Raw genomic sequence first — 23,477 nt, 5'->3', positions numbered from 1 at the left:
TCCTATATTACGTTTTAAAAAATTATTATATAGCTATCTATATATATAAAAGCGAAAAGATACTCACGTTCAAAACGTATTAATCAAGGTTTTGACTAAACTGCTGAAGCTACAATCATGAAATTTCAAACATAGCTTCATTTTGTAATGTAGATGCGCACTAAGAACGGATTTTTTGATATTCCACCGTTAAGGGGGTTAAATGGGGGTTGAAAGTTAGTATGAAAGTCCGTCAGTTTTAAAGCAAACTGGGTGAAAATTGGTATTTAGCTTTCTGATTTAAAGTAATAAAAATCTAATCTAAGGGTTTTTCCAAAATCAACCCTAAAGGTGGTTAAATAGGGGTTGACAGCTTTTTTGGAATTTTTCCATTTTGGATGCCAGCACTATGAAAGTTAGCCATTGCTTTACTGGTTAGATATAATAGAACTTTAGTTCTACCGTTTTTGGAAAATCAACCCCTATGTGGGTAAAATAAGGGTAGTAAGTTTGTATGGAATTCCCCCAGTTTTAATGTAAACTCTATGAAAATAGGTATTTGGGTTTTGGATTAAAAATAATTAAATACCTATTTCACCATTTTTGGAAAATCAACCCTTAAGTTAGTAAAATAAGGGTTGACAGCTTATTTTAAAATTTGCCAATTTAAAAGCTAGCACTATGAAAGTTAGCCATTGCTCTACTGGTAAGATATAGTGAAACTTTAATTGTACCGTTTTTGGAAAATCAACCCTTATGTGGGTTAAATAAGGGTTGTAAGTTTGTTTGAAAGTCCTCCAGTTTTGATGTAAACTGTATGAAAATCGGTATTTGGGTTTTCCATAGAAAATAATTAAACACCTATTTCATTGTTTTTGGAAAATCAACCCTTAAGTTGGGAAAATAGGGTTGACAACTTATTTTAAAATTTGCCAATTTGAAAGCCAGCACTACGAAATTTAGTCATTGCTTTACTGATTAGATATAGTGGAAATTCAATTCTACCGTTTTTGGAAAATCAACCCTTAAATGGGTTCGATAAGGGTTGTAAGTTTGTATGAAAGTCCCCCAGTTTTGATGTAAACTGTATGAAAATCGGTATTTGGGTTTTAGATAGAAAATAATTAAACACCTATTTCATCATTTTTGGAAAATCAACCCTTAAGTTGGTAAAATAAGGGTTGACAGCTTATTTTAAAATTTGCCAATTTGAAAGCCAGCACTACGAAAGTTAGTCATTGCCTAACTGGTTAGATATAGTGGAACTTTAATTCTACCGTCCTTGGAAAATCAACCCTAATGTGGGTTAAATAGGGGTTGAAAATTTGTTGGGAAGTCCGCAGATTTTGAAACAAATAATAATAGAACACCTATTTCGAAGTTTTTGAAAAATTAACCCTTAAGGACGTTTAATAGGGGATGGAACTTTATTTTAAAAACCGTTAATTTGGAAGCAAGGACTGTAAAAAATGGTAATTGGCTTTCTGGCTGGGAATGATAGAACTTTTTTAACACCATTTATGGAAAATCTACCCTTAAGAGGGTATAATAGGGGTTGAAAGTTTGTTGGTAAGTGCGCAGATTTTGAAGTAAAGTCTATGAAAATTGGTATTCAGCTTTCCGGTTGTAAATAATATATCACTTATTTTTCAATTTTTTGAAAATCAACCCTTAAGGTCGTTAAATAGGGGTTGGAACTTTATTATATAATCCATTAATTTGGAAGCAACCACTATGTAAAATTATTATTAGACTCAATAAAGCATCTGAGTCACTGTTTTTTTAGATCAACCCTTAAGACGGCTATAAAAGGGCATAATGCATACAACCTTTCTGTTTACCCATCTGTTTCAGCATTTTTAACAACTCAACCATCAACCCCATTAGGGTACTATTAGTAAAGAAAGTTTCTTAAAAATCGTTATTGAAGCTACTTCCTTTGGCGTGTCTGAAAAGAGAACATAGAAGAAAAAAGCAGAGAAGTTTAGTGTAGGGCGAAATTCCACGGGCCGACGTAACATATATTTTTAACATGGGAATGTATTGCGCGTGCTGAAGTGCAGAACACCGGTTTTTTAAGGTTCCGTACCTAAAGGATAAAAACGGAACCCTATTATTAAGACTTCGCTGTCTGTTCGTCTGTCCGTGTGTCACAGGGCTCTATCTCTGGAACTGTAACAGATAGACATTTGAAATTCTTACAGAGGATGCATAACTGTGGCCGCTATAACAACAAATAATAAAAATAAAAAAAGTTGAACACAAAAAGCAGTTCGTGTTGTATGGGGTCCCCATACAACACAAACTGTTATTCGATATTTTTCCAACTAACTTTTGAACCGTTAAAGGTAGACAGTTCAAATTTTCACAATGTGTGTACTTTAATGGTTGCTGCAATATTAAATACTAAAAATTAAAAAGAAAAGAAAATTTTGGTTCTACGGAACCCTCCAGGTGCGGGTTTGACTTGCACTTGGCCAATTATTAGTAACGCGCAGACCCGCGGGCCACAAGGGAAAGTCGCGGGCCACACACCACCCGTGGGTGTCGGGTTGCCGACCGTTGGTGTTGAATATTATCTTTCAGAAATTTGCTGATAAAGTATCTATTGATGCATATGTACATAGGAATGTTTTTGAAATTCTACTAAGGAGGTAAAAGAAGTGTTATATATATGTATACGGGAATCTTTTAGGTTCGAAGTTAGAAACGTGAAATTTCAGATAACGTCTATTCAGACAAATATACGACAACGTTTAAGGGGTGCAAATTTCATATATGATAATGCGTAAGTTTATTCAATTTAGCCTACATTTTGGTATACTGATTAGGTACATCGCAACTACTTTGGACACACTGCGTGCCAACATTTTGTCCTGCCGTGGGATATGGTTGTGGTTATGCGTGGATTAGTGATGGTGATGTGGTAGATACATAGAACCTTGGATGAAAATTTTGGGCTAGAACAGAGCTACCCCGTATCCCCTGCCTGTCGTACGAGACTAAAGGGGGACTTTTGGAGTTGCGGGCGGCAAGAATCGGAGCTTTAGCCGCCCAGCCAGAGACCCTGGAAAGAACCGCTGTATGTAAGACCCCATATAACATGGACGGTTCCTATGGAATAGTGTAAATAATAATTATTGTATCCTACATGAAACTTATATTTTAAAGAAAGTTTCATTACAGTCCACTAATTAGAGTTTTTGTGTATGTTTCTGAAGAAATCTTGACCAATTTAGGTACACAGTGACGAAAAAAAAGCTTTTATTAATTAAATATTAATGCTTCTTTATCGTTAAAATTGTTAGGTACAAATTTACGATTACAGTTATTTGTATGTCATATAATATTGATTTACGCGGGCGAAGCCGCGGGTTCTGCTAGTTAGATATAAATTTCTAATACGTTTAGCTTTAGCTTAGTTTTTCTTATATCATTAAAACGAGGACAAAGTAAAAACTAACTAAGGAAGGGAAATAAAATCTTTTGAGTAGCCACGCAAAAGATGCACAAGTGATAAGACAGATCGCGGAAAACGTAAATTGTATTGAGAAAAGTGGTGTTAAATTATTAAAAGTCTTAATCGAATTAGGTAGAAATGTAAACTTAAACTTTAGTAAAATTTGGGCTTTTAGCGATGAGAAGAATTATAGAATAACTAGCAGAACCCGCGGCTTCGCCCGCGTAAAAAATATGATATGACATACAAATAACTGTAATCGTAAATTTGTACCTTTAACAATTTTAACGTTAAAGTAGCATTAATATTTAATTAAAAAAAGTTTTTTTTTTCGTCACTGTGTACCTAAATTGGTCAAGCTTTCTTCTGAAACATACACTAAAACTCTAATTAGTGGACTGTAATGAAACTTTCTTTAAAATATAAGTTTGATGTAGGACACAATAATTATTATTTACACTATTCCATAGGAACCGTCCATGTTATATGGGGCCTAACATACAGTGGTTCTTTCTAGGGTCTCTGGCTGGGCGGTTAGAGCTCCCATTCTTGTCGCCCGCAACTCCAGAAGTTCCCCTTTAATCTTGTACGACAGGCAGGGGATACTGTAGCCCTGTTCTAGCCCAAAATTTTAATCCAAGGTCTATGTGTCTACCACATCACCATCACAAATCCATGCATAACCACAACCATACCCCACAGCAGGACAAAATGTTGGCACGCAGTGTGTCCAAATCAGTATACCAAAATGTAGGCCAATTTGAATAAATTTACGCATTATCATATATGAAATTTGCACCCGTCCACGTTGTCGTGTATTTGTCTGAATAGACGTTATCTGAAATTTCACGTTTCTAACTTCGAACCTAAAGATTCCCGTACACATATCTATTACCTCCTAAGTAGAATTTCAAAAACATTACTATGTATATATATGCATCAATAAATACTTTACCAGCAAATTTCTGAAAGCTAATATTCAACACCAGCGGTCGGCAACCAGACACCCATGGGTGGTGTGTGGTCCGCAACTTTCCCTTGTGGCCCGCGGGTCTGCGCGTTACTAATAATTGGCCAAGTGCAGGTCAAACCCGCACCTGGAGGGTTCCGTACAACCAACATTTTCATTTTTTTTAATTTCTAGTATATAATATTGCAGCAGCCATTTTCACAATGTGTGTACTTTAACACACATTGTGAAAATTTTAACTGTCTACCTCTAACGGTTCAAAAGTTAGTTGGAAAAATATCGAATAGCAGTTTGTTGAATAGGGACCCCTTTTTGTTTTCAACTTTTTTTTATTTTTAGTGTTTGTTGTTATAGCGGCCACCGTTATGCATCCTCTGTAAGAATTTCAAATGTCTATCTATTACGGTTCCAGAGATAAGAGCCCTGTGACACACGGACAGACAGCGAAGTCTTAATAATAGGGTTCCGTTTTTATCCTTTAGGTACGGATCTCTAAAAAACCGCTGTTCTGCACTTTAGCACGCGCAATACATTCCCATGTTAAAAATATATGTTACGAAGGCCCGTGGAATTTTGCCCTACACTAAACTTCTTTGCACTCTGTCCTTTTTCCAGACACGCCAAAGGAAGAACTTCAATAACGGTTTTTAAAGAATCTTTCTCTACTTATAGTACCCTAATGGGGTTGATTGTTGAGTTGCTAAAAATGCTGAAACAGATGTGTAAACAGAAACGCATAATGCATACACCCTTTTATAGCTGTCTTAAGGCTTCATCTAAAAAAAAAATAGTGACTTAGATGCTTCATTGAGAACAATTATAACTTTTCATAGTGGTTGCTTCCAAATTAACGGATTATAAAATAAAATTCCAACCCCTATTTAACGACCTTAAGGGCTGATTTTCAAAAAATGGAAAAATAAGTGATGTATTATTTACAACCAGAAAGTAAAACACCAATTTTCATAGACTTTGCTTCTAAATCTGCGGACTTCTAAACGAAGTTTCTACCCCTATTATACCCTCTTAAGAGTAGATTTTCCATGAATGGTGTTAAAAAACTTCTCACATTCCCAACCAGAAAGCCAATTACCATTTTTTACAGTCCTTGCTTCCAAATTAACGGTTTTTAAAATAATGTTCCATCTCCCATTACACGTCCTTAAGGGTTATTTTTCGAAAACGGTGAAATAGGTGTTCTATTATTTTCAATCAGAAAGCAGAATACTAAATTACATAGACTCTGCTCTAAAATCTGCGAACTTCTAAGCGAAGTTTCTACCCCTATTTTACCTTCTTAAGGGTAGATTTTCCATAAACTGTGTTAAAGAAGCTCTATTATTTGCCACATGCAAATTTTTATAGTCCTTGCTTCCGTATTAACGGAGTTAGAAATAAAATTCCAACCCCCATTTAACGACCTTAAGAGATGATTTTCCAAAAATGGTGATATAAGTGTTTAATTATTTTCTATCGAAAACCCAAATACCGATTTTCATACAGTTTACATCAAAACTTGAGGACTTTCATACAAAATTACAACCCTTAATTAACCCACATAAGGGTTGATTTTCCAAAAACGGTAGAATAAAAGTTCCACTATATCTAATCAGTAAGGCAATGACTAATTCTTATAGTGCTGGCTTTTAAATTGGCAAATTTTATAATAAGCCGTCAACCCCTATTTGACCAACTTAAGGGTTGATTTTCCGAAAACAATGAAATAGGTAATTAATTATTTTCTACTAAAAAGCTAAATACAGATTTTCATAGAGATTAGATCAAAACTGAGGGGTTTCCATACAAACTTACAACCCTTATTTAACCCATATAAGGGTTGATTTTCCATAAACAGTAGAATTAAAGTTCCACTATATTTAACCAGTAGAGCAATGGCTAACTTTCATAGTGCAGCCTTTTAAATTGGCAAATTTTAAAATAAGCTGTCAACCCTTATTTTACCAACTTAAGGGTTGATTTTCCAAAAATGGTGAAATAGGTATTTATTTATTTTTAATCGAAAACCCAAATACCGAATTTCATAGAGTTTACTTCAAAACTGGGGGGCTTTCATACAAACTTACAACCCTTATTTAACCCACATAGGGGTTGATTTTCCAAAAACGGTAGAATTAAAGTTCTATTACATCTAATCAGTAAAGCAATGGCTAACTTTCATAGTGCTGGCTTCCAAAATGGCAAAATCTAAAATAAGCTGTCAACCCCTATTTATCCACCTTTAGGGTTGATTTTGGAAAAACCCTTAGATTATATTTTTATAACTTTAAATCAGAAAGCTAAATACCAATTTTCATCCAGTTTGCTTTAAAACTGACGGACTTACATATTAACTTTCAACCCCCATTTAACCCCCTTAACGGTGGAATATCAAAAAATCCGTCCTTAGTGCGCATCTACATCATAAAATAAAGCTTTATTCCAAATTTCATGATTGTAGCTTCAGTAGTTTAGTCAAAACCTTGATTAATACGTTTTGAACGTGAGTATCTTTTCGCTTTTATATATATAATAATATAGATTTAAAGTTAATATGAACAGTGATGTTATGGATACGAGCTAGAATCTATGGTCCCGTCATACATGTGTAAACATAATTTGTATTCATAAAAACTCGAGGAAAAAGGGCCAAGGACACCAAGGTACATTACCTACAGTTGGTAGCCCCGCCGAATTTTAAAACGGGTTCAAAGGGCCGTAGCGGTGTTTGAAGTATTTCAGGATTGAAAACATGAGTTATTTAGTCTGCCATTGGCATGTAAAGTAGCTTGTATGGAAATAGGTGGTTATTATACGTTCCGTGAGTTGGTGCCTTGATACGTGGAACTTGAATTGCGTTTCTCTTTGCCTTTAGAACCTTAAGCAAGTTATCATCAATGGTTCATTAATGGTTGATCGCTGGATTCTTACAGTTAAAATGTAACGTTAATTATTACTAAGTACTAATTTCTTCCTCTTTCCCCTGTATCAAATGGTAATGAATAGCAATGAATAAATAAATAATTGGGTAAAATGAACAACTTGTCCCTTTATGCTTTAGTTAATATGGAATTTCACTAAAAGAAAATTTTAGATTGTTATTTAAAGTACCTACATAATATGAAAATGTTGGATTTTTTTAAACTTTAGATACTGCGGTTGATAACTCAATTTAAAGCCAATTTCGTTGCAATTTATCGACGTGAGTTTTTCATTTATGTAGAATTCGTAAAACGTTATTTTAGTGGTTTTTACAGACGCGCATATGTCTGCAAAGTTAGATAAGTTGAAACTTGGCAGACAGTTACGGTGTTGTCAAATTTATTTTTACTTTACAACCACGTCACGTCGATAAGTAGAAATGTATGCAGTGAGTTATTTATTAAGAAATAAATAAAGTATTACCTTGGAAGCTGAGTTTTCAACATTGTTGTCTCATATTGTTTAACATGTTTTGTAAACCTCGAAAAGTTCATTCAACCGAATCGTTAATTTTGCATCAGAATTGAACAAAACTCCTCCTTGCCATTTTAAAGATCTAAAAAAACTTAAGTAATTTTGAATAAGAAAATTAATATAAAATTTAATACTTCACGATTACTGCAAAGTAAGTAAATGCTTTGAGTAAGAGTTTCTACTTTGCTACTCCGTGGGAAACATGCATGGAAAGGCTTAACACTAATAAGGCAGAAAAAGGTGTAGCGGTGCATCGGCCTAGTTTAACTATCAAAATTTAAAGAACCTTTAAATTATATTTGCCTAATACGGCAATGTGAAAGGAGGACAATAAAATGTTTGTTCATAAATTTTAATATGTATGAGTGTTTTTGGTAATTATCAACTACTCGTATATGTTACGTTCGTAATATTTTATTCAAACGTAGTTGTTACATTAGACTTTGCGCAACATTCGCTAGTGTCCGCGCAATTTGTAAGGATTTGTAGAAAAAATCAATTTCAAATGTGATGTCTGCGGTAGGTAACATTATAAATTGTCGGCTTTAAATGAAAAATAAAGATAGATTCCAGCATAAGTAGGGTTGCCAACTCCTATCCCGAGTAATGTTAATAGACCTAAAAGATTGTGAAAATGTTATATAATATTATGTCTTGTATTCGGTCCCCACAACCATACAATCCAGTCTAACACAGGGTTTTTTGATTCTACCGTGATACCCCAAAATATTAACTACAAAACCCATCTCAATAGGACCGAGTTTCTCCTAGTACCTAAAGAGTGAACCTCACGTGTGGATTTATCATTTGTGGTTTAAGAGAAAGTCCTTCCCAAATCTCATTAGAACTTTCAAAAAGTATAGGTTAATCTCACTAATATTCTTTCTTGGTATTGACAACCCTGACGTAAGTCTCGTTTGCTGGGAATTTTATAAGACGTAGGTGAAGACCTTCTAATTCATAAAGATAAAAAAATAAATTACGAGGCTTTTGCTAGCTTTCAGGTTCGACTCGTGTGATAACAAGATAAATTGTCTGAAATAATCGTTATATTTTCATAGGAAGGCCAATAACTTTATTTTTCGAAGGTGCTCTTACTTCAACCACATCTACCTATTTCGATCATATAGCAGTAAACTTGAGCTTTCTGGAAAAACATATGTGATTCAAATAGTAAATTAATAGTTAAAAAAGGGGTAAAATAGTTTAAAATTGGTAATCTATGATGTTATGATTTACAATGTCGCTGGTAAAAGCTAGTTAAAGATAAATTTCTTTCTGTATACCATCCGGAGTAGATATGCCAAGTTGTTGATACAAAATGAAGTGTACTTTAGCGAACATTTTGTTATTGGAATCGCGGTCATTCCATAAATATCGTGGAGTCGGGAGATGTACGCGATATCCGCGGAAGGGTTGCCGGAGGCTCGTCGCGGATAAGGACGGATCTAAAGGGATCAGATCACTCAATGCTATCCTTGAGGTTTGGCTATGAAAACGGCGGATTTATTTTTCACAAAAATGTATGTGCGTAATGAAACTGCCAGCTGCGTCACATACGTTTCCTATTTCTATTATGAACAAACGTTAACTTCACACAAATTTTCATTTTTTTGGCTGAAAAAGTTCAGTTCAACTCTTCGTGTGGCCACAAGACAAGTGTCAGTGCGGGTCACGCGGGGTCCGCGGGGCTGTTACTTTAATTCGGCGCGGCGCTGTCGCGGACGGCTGGGACGGCGCGTCGCGATACTGTTTGTACAGCCGCCACTCGCTATTGTTGATAGCCTTTATTTAGTTGCGTGTTGTTGTTAATCCAAATCTCGCTCGTCGTGTAGCCACACGGCAAGTGTCAGTACGGGCTGCGTGGGGTCCGCGGGGCTGTTATATTAATTCGGTACGGCACTGTCGCGGACGGCCGGGCCGGCTCTTGGCGCGATACTGTTTGCACAGCCGCCGCTCGCTATTGCTGATAACCTCTTTTCCGTGCTGTTGTTGTTTGTTGTAAGAGATATTGTTGTTTATTTTTATTAGAATTGATTAACTTGGCTTTATAATTTTCTTGTGAAAGTGACTTTGATTACCTATCAGATATGGCATCATAGTTAAATATTTGTTTAGGATGACCCCGCCATTCTGCACATGTGCTAGATATAGTTTTTAGAAGTAATGGAACTATTTTACAGGAAACAACCTTTTGCCGAAACATCGTCTTTAGGTTTAGAAGTATATCTATTATACCTTAGGCAGACGAACAAACGGTAATGAAGTACTTAAAATAAGTTTTATGTTTTCATAACGTAGCAGTTATTTTAAAGTTAATACAAACAGAGATTAATTAGTATACATATAAGTTGGAAATTAAGTAAACTTTGTGAAAATTTTATTAAACCGATTATCTGTAAACTGTTGTTGGTTTAATCGAAGGAAACTTATAAACCGAGGGCTGCGATAATTCGGATTTATTTCCCTGCGTACCCGGGCGTGCTGTAGTGGGCGTCGGGGAACTTCGTAATAATATCTAATTATAATTTTATGTTTCATTGGAAAATTACACATCGGCATAAACAGTACATCATTTGTTACTATTATTACGAAAATTATTACTATTAATAATCACTGTGGTAGTCATCTCTATGTAGTATTGCTATTGATTAGTAACGGTCACCAATAGCTTTAAGGCTTACCTTTTCCTTCTAGTATTTGTCTACAAGGTAGAAATAGTTAATTCCTAAGAATGAGCTGAGTCGATCTCAAAGTAGGTAGGTATGTATTATCAATATTTGTATTTATTTTACTTTTTTATTATATATTTTTGGTACAAAACAGTAACATAAAGGAAACTCAGTTATGTTATTCGACCGAGTGTCAGTCAGTCTCCAGTCTCAGTAGACAAAGAGGACACGATAAACTCGCGGAGTTTCGCGCTCGGCCGCGCTGCCCACTGAGCTCTGAGGATCTCGATACTGTGCATTACCTCTTACCTTTTCCGCGCCACCAATAAAACTTTTATAAGATCACTGATATTTTATTTTGAACAAATATACCCGATTCAATGATTTTATTCTTTGAAGTTTAAATGCATTACTTTGAACTAATATTCTCTTAGTTTGTGAGATAAAGTAAAAGTTGCTAGAACCCTTTGTGGTACGACTCAGAAACTACCACAAGTATAGTACTCGCTACCACGTCCAATTTTGCTATAAAATAATCTGTTATTTTATAGCAAAATTGGACGTGGTAGCGTGGTTGACTCTGTCAAACGCTGCTGTGTTCTGGCTTAAACATAGCAGTAAAGGCATACTTAGTTGTCTCCCTAAGTGTGTATCACACGAAACTTTCCAACTTAGTCCTTAGGCGTTATAACTTGTTACGCACCTGAGGGCGACCTCAGATAGGACTCCAATCCTGATTAGTGTTTATTGTAGATTACACATACATTACATACAGTACATTTGCACATGCTGTCATGTGAATTGCATGTTCACTGCTACCTTATATTATTTTACAATTATATGTAGTCGCATATAGATATTCAAATAGAAATACAACAGCGGCTTTAAAGCATCTTAACATTAAATTTAACTTTACATAAGTAAGGTATTCGTTGAGTACCTGCCTGATTTCTACCTGCTATACAATATTGATAAAGGAAAGAGAAACATAAATATTTTTGTAGCATTTCTTTTACTATCATGGATATTATGAGATTAAGGGAAACAATCCCAGTGAGTATGAGAGGAAAACGGACGAAAAACGTGATACATGTAAATAATTTATTATATTGAATTACTTAAACGAATGTTACGTTTAGAAAATAGAACATGACATGGAAACACATTTGTGTTTTTTTATATTTATAAGAAGAAATGATACCAGCGTCATCTACCACTTACTGCTCCGTTGCGTGGCATGGATGTCACCTTAGAAATAGAAGGTTTTAGGGCGTAGTTTACTATAGTAGTCTGGAGTTTACCATAGAAGTCTGGAAGGGTATATATATATACAGTAGTATGTCGGACCGCTTCATATTAGTAAATTTACTTTACCATGAAGTTCAACTAAAACATTGCAAAGGGAAGAAATATATTATGTGCTGTCGAATGTAGAGCTTTTTCACCTTCAAAATAATGTAGCAAACAGGAAAGTAGCAAATATTTGTACTTATAGTAAAAAAGCGCCTTTTTCTGATAGATCATTTACGACGTTTACACGTGTGGGCCAAATGTTGGACAATAAATATAATATGTTGGACAATAAATTGCAATAATTGTAATTAATAAATTGTAATAAGGTCGACATTGTATTGTAATTGACACAAAGTTGTCTGGGTAAGATAGAAGTTCATCCAGTTATTTATAGTATCGAATTTATAATTTATAAAACTCAGCAGAGCCGTGAATAAATCATTTGACTGCGAATGGCCTTTACTGAGAGTAATAGTGATTCTTAATATTGTATATCAAAAGCAGTGATGCACACTGGCTTCTCAATCGCTGGCCGGCGAGAGCGGAAATCGAAACATAACGGGGTAATGGTGTATAATGTTGATTTATATTCACCCGCGCCCGCGCCCGCCCCCGCGCCCGCCCCCGCGCCCGCCCCCGCCGCCGCTCCCGCTGCGCTACGACTACATGGAATGAGGTCATTTGTCGCCTGGTCTGCTTTATCTCGTATAATATACGCAAAAAATAATAGTATTTTTTTTCTGTATTTGCTTACAACAGGAGCACGACTTTATTGTTTACGTGCCCTCTTTATGTTTTTTCTGAATCTACTCGTAGAATATTTCAATGTAATTAACTAAATTTATATTTATTCAGTCGTGTTATTATAATAGTTATGTTTATTTGGGCGCGTCATACTCAAACATCAGTTCGTTAGTTAACGATAACTTTTTGTAAGTAATCCTATGGTAATAAAAACATTAAAAGTAAAAAACGCTAATAACATGTATCTATTTTGAGTACATTTGATAGCGTGACAAGCCTAGCCACTTTGTAGGGAAAATGCTTTTAATTATGTTAGTTATTCTATTAATATCAATACGAGCGTCACGCCTGCATGCATGTCACCTGCATCTATCATGTCACGCGGATCGCGTAGATACCGCACCGAGTTAATTGCACGTGTGCGTGACACGCGCTTGCGAGCACACGCGCGGCAGGTGAGGCGCGCTTAGATGAACATGGCTGTGGTAGTACTGTGTTCGTAAAAATCACCATGGCGATAAACAATGTTAACACATTTAGGAATCATACATAATCAATCACAATCCTACATATTCGTAGAATGCACAATTGAGTCTGTGAGAACCAGAGTAGGCTAACTACAAAAAACGATTTACAATATGGAGAAAAGTAAAAGTGTATAGTCCGCTCTTAAATTGTTGCGCGGAGGTGTAGTCATACAATTTACTATGGCGACGCAATTCATCTGGAGGCACGGCAGTGCCTCCGCCAAGTCGAGCCAAAAGAAAAAAGAAGCGGCACGGCCGTACCATACTTTTCCCGAAGCAATTCGGCCCATTTTTGACCCCCTGTAACTTCGTTGCATATGAAGCTAGAAGCCTGAATTTTCAGGAGCCAAGCAAGCATTGTATAGACACGGTACATTTCAAATTTCATGCAATTTGAACCAGTAGTTTAAGAATTACAAGTAGTTAAACTTCGTAATTTTGTCACTCACTCACTGACTGACTGACCGATCATCAAAAGTTTAAGGCACTTCCAGCAGACATAGAAGGTTGAAATTGAGAATACAATTAGTGTTTAGTATATAACTCATGGAAAAACTAAAATATTTTGTAATTTCTGTCCAGTTATCTAGATACACCAACTACATTAAATAACTTTGTATCCTATATAAGTAATATAGGATTACAAAGTTATATTTGCAGTTAATGAATCTGTGTTTCTGTCCGCGAAATGTACGAGTAGTAGGGGAGCCCATGATGTTAAATTGGTAGAAACTCGAGCGTCAATAGGACGTATACGATTGTGTAGATTACACGTTAGAGTGAAGAAAAGGTTGTGTGATATTTTTCGATTCACCGTGGAAATAGTTTCTAGATGATTCGAAAAATGTAAAAAGCAGAGTCAGACATACTCAAGGCGCGGCAGGTTAGTGATAGAGTATATATCTCTGATGCCGGAAATATGTTTATCTGCTGGTTTGCATAGGGGGACAGCCATACGAGAGGTAAAAATGAAAAAAAAAATAACCAGCACATTAGATTTTCAAAGGGGATATGAAGTTACCCCAGATGAGTCCCCCATTCGAAAGACTGACGATTCGATTCGAAAGACTGTCAGTGACTCTTCGAAAATGCAAAAAACAACGTTATCTTGACACACTTGAGGGCGTAAGATTATTATACAGGAAATTCCAGCTGATGTTTTACTTATCATAACCCTTCATCTGACGATTTAGTGGAGGGGTTTTTTATACTGACGATTTGAAAAAAAAATAGAATGAGAATATATAAAGAATAATGTATTTTCCATAAAATTTGCCTTTTCCTTTAGTTTGTTGTACACCATTACTTTTCAGGGATCCATGCTAATAAATGGCGCTATCAGATAGTGCATATTTTCTAGCATTATTTCCTTTGTATTAAAAAAATACCGCACTCGAGTATGTCCAGGTATAGATTTTTTGCAACCTTATTACTCCCTAACGTATTATCCTTATTACTGCCCTCAAACCATCAGATTATAAATTTATTGTTTTCAGCATGTAATTAAGCTACTATAGATAATACGATTTTTTATTAAAAGTCTGATGGACTTCCCTGGTTGAACCCCCCAAATGGATAGTTTAAGATACTCTATAGGATGTAAGGTATCTCCCATATCTTAATCTGCCGCGTTCGAGTCACTCTCGAAATCCCGTCTTGGGCTCTCCTACTATTATAGGCGACGTCAATTGTTTTTATTCTCGAGACAAAAGACGTTTTCAATTCCAACTTCAATTTAAATTCAATTCAAATAATGGGTGAAGTGCGAATCGAACTCGTACACTGAGGGTTCCGTACCACAAAAATATTTGTTTATTTTATTTTTATTTTTACTAATTGATGTTATAGCAGCCATATAATGCATTGTGAACATTTCAAATGAAAAACGCTAAAAAATAGCAGGTCCTTATATGTTTGTCTCTGTAGTTCCTGGACTAAAAAAGGGTTAGATACGATATCCCGTGCCTGTCGTAAGAAGCGACTACAAGGGGGCTTCCGGAGTTGGGAGTGGCAAGAGGGAGCTCGAACCGTCCAATAAGTGTCCCCGGGAAGGACGGCGGTATGTGTAGTCGCATACCGTCGTGAACACCGGATAGTTTAGGAGGAGCGAAAACTGTTCTCCCAGGGCACAGCTCGATCGGGGCATCGCGCTTAAAGGACTTCTGTTACGTTCAGTCGGAGATCCCGGAGTTCTCCAACAAACGTTGAGGACGGCCACCGGAGGATTTTAGTGCGGATAAAGTCCCACATAACCCGGCGTCACTCTCACGTCGTCGAGTACCTTTTGAAGATTTCCTCCTCATAAAGAAAAAGAAGGTCCTTGCATGGCAACTCTCCTTTATTTGAAAGTTTTTTGGAGTTTACTCCTTAAGAAACGATTTGAGTTATAAGGCCCGGTACGGAAATTTTATGAGGAGTAAAATCAAGTGTAACACGAAAAGTTGAGGCGTTACGTAGAAAGAGACAAACATATATGTATATCTGTAGGATTGAACGTGTAAAAGAATGAGATGGAATACATTACACAGCGTATCTCATTCTCGGGGTCTCCTCTTTGCGCGATACTTCGTAGTCTCACTGTATAGTTCACTACCTCCAGTCTGAGAGTTGAATGTGTGCGTATGTTTGTACGTGTGTGTTGCGCGCCTGCGTATTACGAAGTTCTGCCACAACTTGTATACTGCTGCCGAGTACAGGGTATGCATGCTGTATAATAAATGCATATAGTAGCATCTATTGTAGACATCTATATATTATTATTATTATTTATATTATTTTGTAACATACTTTATGTAATACGCATTATTGAAGTAATATTAATAATCCGAATAATTACAGATATATGTTTGTTTCTCTTATCATTTTAGCAGATGCGTTCATTTACCCTTTTTTCTATTCGATATATATCATAATTATCGTTCGTAAGGAGTAAACTCCAATCGTGCGTCGTAGCTGACACACACACACTTTTTTGAAAGTTTTTCTTTTTACTTTTAGTACTTATTGTTAAAGCGGCCACCATTATACATATTCCGTAAAAAATTTAAATTTCTATCTATTAAGGTTCCAGAAATAGAGCTCTATGTCAGACAGACAAACGGACAGCTTAGAAATAGGGTTCCGTTTTTACCCCTTGGGTATGGAACCCTAAAAAGTTATATAATATCAAAAACATTCCGAATTTCTGACAAATGTCATGAGAAAAAACTAGATGTTACAGCTAATGTGCCTAAATCAGTTAAAACGCAGATAGCTTGCCCATTACCTAAAGTACAAAACGAAGATTGTATCAATTTTCACCCCTTGACGTCGACCCGTGCATGCCATGATGCGTCGCCGTGTCATGAATTTACGACAAACATTGTATATTTTCAAGAAACAATATCGCTTTGCGGCACGATGTCGCTATGTGTCACGATACGTCGTCGTGTCGTAGAAAGGCATGTGTTTTAGCCCTAAGAACAAGTTTGAAAAGATGTTTCGAATTTTAACTACATAGTTACGGTCTTATTCATAAAAAATGCTTATAGAAGGTTTTAAGCACTCATTAGTTAAAGTGTTCAATAAGCTTATAAAACGTTCTATAAAATTGCTTATTCATAAACGTTCCATAAACCTTCTATAACTAATGTGTCGCTAAAGTCAACTATAAATGAAAATGTTGCCATTATAGTGAAGTTCGGCGAACAAATTGACGAATATCCATAGATAAACATCATTAAATGACATTATTTCGTACTAAAAAATATTCTGTCTTGACATTCTTGTCAATGGGTTGTCGATAAAACCAAATAACATGTCAGTGTCATTGTATTTGTAAATACCGCGAATTTATAAATATTTTATTTGTTAAAATGGGATGTGGAGCAAACGTTGTTAAAAGATAAAGGAGTAAAAATTGGTTGGATATTAATGTTTTATGTAATATTCATATAATTATATAAAGTTAAATTCAATTAAGTTTCGTTTTGTAAACATTCGCAATATTTTATGGCAGTAAACCCTGTATTTCAGAAGGTGTACCAGGACTTCTGCGATCTAATTTACGATCATTACGTACGAGATCAATTATAAAATTTACTGTCGATTTATTAAAGCGATAACGCTTCCGAAAGTCGATCGTCGTTTAAAGAAAACTGATAACTCTTTGGTGCAATGTTCTTCGAAGTGGACGGTTTTCTAGATTTTTAATAATATCTAAGCTTTGTAAAATTTGCATTGTAATTTAAAATAGTGATATAATAATGTTATTTATCGGATATTAAAATAAATTATTTCAAGTTTGTATACAAAATGGACATTGACATAATTTATTAAAAACGTATTGTCAAATTAGGTTAGTAATCACGAATCAGCTGTTGAGAGTCGGCCATCTTTGCCTTATAGCACTGTTATAGTAGGGTTCTGGCCTCTATAAGTTATAGAAGGTTTATAGAACGGTTTAGTGCCTAAAATGCGTTTATGAATAACACTTTTTAACAATCGTACTATAGCAACGTTATAAGTGTTCTATAACTTTTTATGAATAAGACCGTTAATCTGCATATTTTCTAGCTAATCTTAAGCCTAGTTAATGTGTATGCTAACGTATTCTACAATCTAACGGTAACATACACAAAATACAATAACTGTCGTGAGGTTTAGCAACTGTCACCGCATTATAAAATAATAATAAGTTTGTTTCCAAGGAAACAAGTGTTTAGGCAAAGTAGATGTTTCATTTTCGGCCATCTCATGTACATTATAACTAAAAAACACGAATAATTTGTATAATTGAAGAAAAATACACATATATTTTGATAACCTAAAGTATTCGTGTTTAAAAATATTTAAAATAAGCAATCCTCATTGAAATATTAAATATGGCGGAATACTGTCAATATCAAGTTTTCAAAACTGTCGATGTCGGGAACCTATGTGTACCCCACACATAGGTTACTATACTCTTTGGATGTCGGTAATTCTGTATTTCGCTGTTTTTGTCGTAAAGTTATTGTTACCTTAGTACTTTACAACCTGGCTTTTGTTTTGGGTATCCCGTCATTATTTCTGAATTTAATTAATTATTTATAATAATAATAACAAAACCACCTTTTAAATAGTATCTGGTTTTATAGATGTAAGTGACATGTCAAATTAAAAAAGAAGAAGTTGTCAATTTGATATGCGTAAAAGTGGATATATACATATTATAATAGTGGACTCCAATGTAAACGTTGAATAAATATGTAGGTACTGATGAGAAGATTCCTTTTTAATCCTGAATATGTTTCTGCTCTGTGCTGCTTACGATTATGGAGTGATTCTACCTTACTTGTTTACCCAGCTTATGTTTTATGGACTCTTGTGATTTTCGTGCGATCGCTGTGGATTGTGTTGACAAGGATTCAATATCATCAGGTAAAATATACATCAGTTGTTGTATTAATCGTGAAATAATCGTAAATAATTTTAAACTACAGAAGCTAATCTTTTTACATTTCTCTTTTTTAGATAATTACATTAGCAAGACAAGGACATTCTTGGGATGACAAAATAATCAGTTATTATTGCAACTGCATCGCTGGGCAACGAACCGTACTCGTAGGTAGTTGCGCTCACATTATGCCCATTGTTTGATGTTTGGGCTGAGCTCGTCACAGGATGAAAATATTGATAAGGGAAGATATATTTAAAATGAATAAATAATGTATCTAAGTGAAGAGTAAGTAAAATATGATCAAATGTGTACTTAAAGTTGTTTTATTTACACACTTAAATGTTTTAACTAAAATAAATTGGTATAGAAGTACATATTTTGGTATGTTTGTTTTAAGTCAAGATTTATGAAAGTAAATATAATTAATGTTTATCAAATATAGGCCTTGTTTCTCAATACACACAATACAATGTTTATATATCTACGCCCATTCGCGTAAAAAATATATTAAAAAGTATATAATGTATATAGTAAGTTAAAATAGAATGACAGATGACATTATTACGGTAATCACTACCGCCATGATGTTTTTCCACTGTTGTGTTGCAAGTTTAAGTGTAAATTATTGTTTTTTAACAATTAAACGAACATGATTTGAAGAAAATTAACCCCCTTCTTTGCAAGTTTTCTTAATTTTTAATATAGTGTACAAAAGGTGGCCGGGAGCCCATACATTTTGAAACATCTCCTTTCGGCCTTATTGAGCATAAATAAATGTCTATGAAAATAATTTTTATATGTAAGCACATAAAAAATTACAATGTTCACAATAGAAAATCCCTAATAACTTCTAAACGGATTACCCTAATTACACAATTCCTTTTGCCCTATCCGTTTTAGACATAAACCTACCAAATGGCATTAAAGACAAACCAATATACAGGGTGTCCCGTAAGTACCACGACAAACTTGGGGAGAACATAGGTGAGGGTCTGACCTCTCTGGGAAAAAAAAAATTACCTTAATAAAAGTGTCACCCTTTTTGCACTATCAATTGTTTTAAATTTTTTGAGAAATTCAGCCCTCTTCATCTTCTTTCGTTAACTGCGTGTACAAATTTGGTGATGCAGTATTTATTTTTTCTGTTAAATACTATCAGATAGTTGGTCTATCATATTGAAATGTAAATTGGTTAAAACATGTAAAGGAACCATGAAAAAAATAGGGATATTTTTAGATTTTAATTTTATTACTATTTTTCCCTCAACTTTGACTCGTCGCGGTGAAAAAAAAAATGTACTGGACTATAAGTGTACGTTGCGCCAAAAAATATGTCCAGTTATTAGAGATTTGAAAAAGGTACCACACTTACTATTTAAAGTTGAAAAAAAAAAAGTTAAGGCCGTTTTTGCATGAAAGGGACTGAAACCAACTAAAACGTAATGATCGAGTTTTTATTTAAATTACGGTTTCTACCGACTCACAACGTGTCAGGCAGTACTAAATCACATTATTACCTAGTTACACACTTAAAAATATCATTCTTCATTTGTAAAAAAACAATTTAGTAACTAACTTGCAAACAAAGTATTACAATTTATTAAGTCAATTTTTACCTACTTTGAACTGTCGTTTCGAAGTGAAACTTCGTACATGTATGTAATTTGAATGACTATACCATAATTTGATATCTTGGAACTGATCTGATGATGGAGCCAGGATATGGATGGTAGATCTCTTACCAATTTAGCCCAGACTCGAGGGATTTACTAAGAAATGAACCATGCACTTGCTGACTTCATCATCAGATCTGTTCCAAGATGCCAAATTATGGTATTGTCATTCAAATTACATACATGTACGAAGTTTCACTTCGAAACGACAGTTCAAAGTAGGTAAAAATTGACTTAATAAATTGTAATACTTTGTTTGCTAGTTAGTTACTAAATTGTTTTTTAACAAATGAAGAATGATATTTTTAAGTGTGTAACTAGGTAATAATGTGATTTAGTACTGCCTGACACATTGTGATTCGGTAGAAACCGTAATTTAAATAAAAACTCGATCATTACGTTTTAGTTGGTTTCAGTCCCTTTCATGCAAAAACGGCCTTAACTTTTTTTTTTATCAACTTTAAATAGTAAGTGTGTACCTTTTTCAAATCTCTATTAACTGGACATATTTTTTGGCGCAACGTACACTTATAGTCCAGTACATTTTTTTTTCACCGCGACGAGTCAAAGTTGAGGGAAAAATAGTAATAAAATTAAAATCTAAAAATATCCCTATTTTTTTCATGGTTCCTTTACATGTTTTAACCAATTTCCATTTCAATATGATAGACCAACTATCTGATAGTATTTAACAGAAAAAATAAATACTGCATCACCAAATTTGTACACGCAGTTAACGAAAGAAGATGAAGAGGGCTGAATTTCTCAAAAAATCTAAAACAATTGATAGTGCAAAAACGGTGACACTTTTACTAAGGTAATTTTTTTTTCCCTGAGAGGTCAGACCCTCACCTATGTTCTCCCCAAGTTTGTCGTGGTACTTACGGGACACCCTGTATATACGAACAAAAAATCATGTTTTCAACTTACGTAATATTAGGTACGTAACATTTCAACGCAATATTACAAAAAAATAGTTAAGTTCGTTTCAAATGATTCGAAATAGGAAACTGTTATATAAATCGAGCTTAGATATCCACTTTATAACATATTCCTGCCATGATCACCAAAAATATCAGCTCCTAGTGGCTTGATAATTGATAGCTATAAAAAAACGAAAATCCACAGTTTAACGTTGAATTTAAACAACCGTCTATTGCACAATTAGGGTATTTTATTTTGCTCCATTGCTTGTACAAAACAGTTACAAACGCGTGTCAGAAATGAACTGACAGTCGCGCACGTATGCGCTCGAGTCCCCCCGAGATAACGAGTCGGTAAGTGGTGTCTACGTGTGCGTTACTCCAGCCCACTTTGTATGAAGATTGACCTGTGTTAGTTTTTATTTTGTGTTAGTACCTACCCGGAAAAAACGTGGAAATTATTATAAGAAACCTTTTTAATATAAATAATTTTAAGTATGAATTTGTTAGCGGTGAGTAAACTTACTGAAAAAGGATTTACTGTTAATTTCTTGAAAAACGGTTACACTATTAGTAACTCTATGGATATTATCATCGCAACTGGCCACAACCTAAATGGTATATATACAATTTGTCAAATCACCGATATGTAATTTGACAATGTCAAATAAATATTGGCATAGGAGACTAGCCCATATTAATCCGGAATATATGCGAATTTTAAAGAATATTATGACTGGTCTTGATAATGTGAACATTACCGACGGATATGACGACTAGTAAGAAACCATTTCCAAACCTCTGAACGCGAACGAACAATATACTGGAGATCGTACATACAGATTTATGTAGTCCCATGGAAGCTAGTTCACTCAACGGTTCAAGGTACATGTTATTATTTATCGACTATTATTCCCGAATGACACGATGAATGTTTATTTTCTAAAACATAAGAGTGAGTCTTTAAGAAATTTCAAAAATATAAAGTGTTGAAAAAGGAACTAGCAAGTCGAACAAATGTATGAGATCAGATGGTGGGACGACATTTTGTAATAGAGCTTTCAATATTTTCTTATCAACAAATGGAATTCTACATTAGAAGGCGATACTGTATACCCCTAAACAAATTGTTGTGGTTGTGGTGGTGCTAACATAACTATTATTGTATATGCGAGAAGTCTAAAACGAATGTTATCATTATTAAATAAATATTTCATTTCATTTCAGAAGTCAGAAGTCTATTATAAATTGAAACTAATTTGAGCAAGAGCAGTAAATACTGTGGTTTATATCAAAAACCGGAGTCCGACGAAGTCAGTGAAAGATTACCAATGATTTTTGTCGGATATTCAGAAGAAAGTAAGGGATGTCGATTATTTAATACGAAGACACGTTAAATCCCAATAAATAAATAAATAAATCACAATCAGTAGAGATGTTTTTAGAAGATGTTTTTCCTGAGGATAACGGGCATAATTTCAGTTGTCAAAATAGTAACTTTTTTAGATTTAATTTATTGTCATGTTCGAATGAAAGTGATGATGAATGGCAAGATTATTTACATAACTACAAAGACTACCTAAACAATTTAATTGCCTTTAAAAAATCTGTTGTTGAGATTCAACTAGTGGAAGGTACCGGAAAGGAAAAGAGTAGAAATATCTACAAAAAGGAATGAGATGCCATCAAAAACAATGCTTGTAAAAAGATCCAAGTCTCGCCATTCAATTCTTTTACCGTAAAAAGTCTTGAGATCTATGTAATACCAAGCCGGTAATGTATGCAGTCCCTACTTAAGGGACCTTCTGTCTTAAGGTATTATCTCACTATCTAACCTAACAACATCTCATGGGACCATACCAATTTTAAAAATATTTTATGTTCTAAATAAATTGACGTGGCAATCGTACTTGTGTGATGCGATATGATAAGATGAAAACACAATGTGACTTGCAGTACGATTGCCACGTTAATTTATTTAGAACATAAAATATTTTTAAAATTGGTATGGTCCCATGAGATGTTGTTAGGTTAGATAGTGAGATAATACCTTAAGACAGAAGGTCCCTTAAGTAGGGACTGCATACATTACCGGCTTGGTATTACATAGATCTCAAGACTTTTTACGGTAAAAGAATTGAATGGCGAGACTTGGATCTTTTTACAAGCATTGTTTTTGATGGCATTTCTATATTCAGAGCGGACTACCACTTTTACGCGGACTACACATTATTTTTAAATTACGAAAATACAGATAGGTCAAAAATCATTAAAATGCCGTTAGGCCACTCTGGTTCTAGCAGCCCCAATTATTTTGTGACTTAGTACAGAAAATAATAAGTTTTAATTTGTACAGATTTTTTA

The 23,477-nt window shown here is 34.6% G+C and overlaps 1 protein-coding gene across 3 annotated transcripts in view; it reads right to left on the bottom strand.

Moving 5' to 3' along the window:
- Positions 1 to 23,477, bottom strand: part of LOC140756562 (zwei Ig domain protein zig-8) — a 468,720-nt gene that overhangs the window by 85,141 nt on the left and 360,102 nt on the right. The window lies entirely within an intron of this gene.

This window comes from Epargyreus clarus, unplaced genomic scaffold (genome assembly GCF_041222505.1).
Source record: "Epargyreus clarus isolate Ecla_fem2 unplaced genomic scaffold, WU_Ecla_fem_2.2 ptg000003l, whole genome shotgun sequence".
NCBI classification, from domain to species: domain Eukaryota; kingdom Metazoa; phylum Arthropoda; class Insecta; order Lepidoptera; family Hesperiidae; genus Epargyreus; species Epargyreus clarus.
This window is presented reverse-complemented; position numbering and strand designations above follow the sequence as displayed.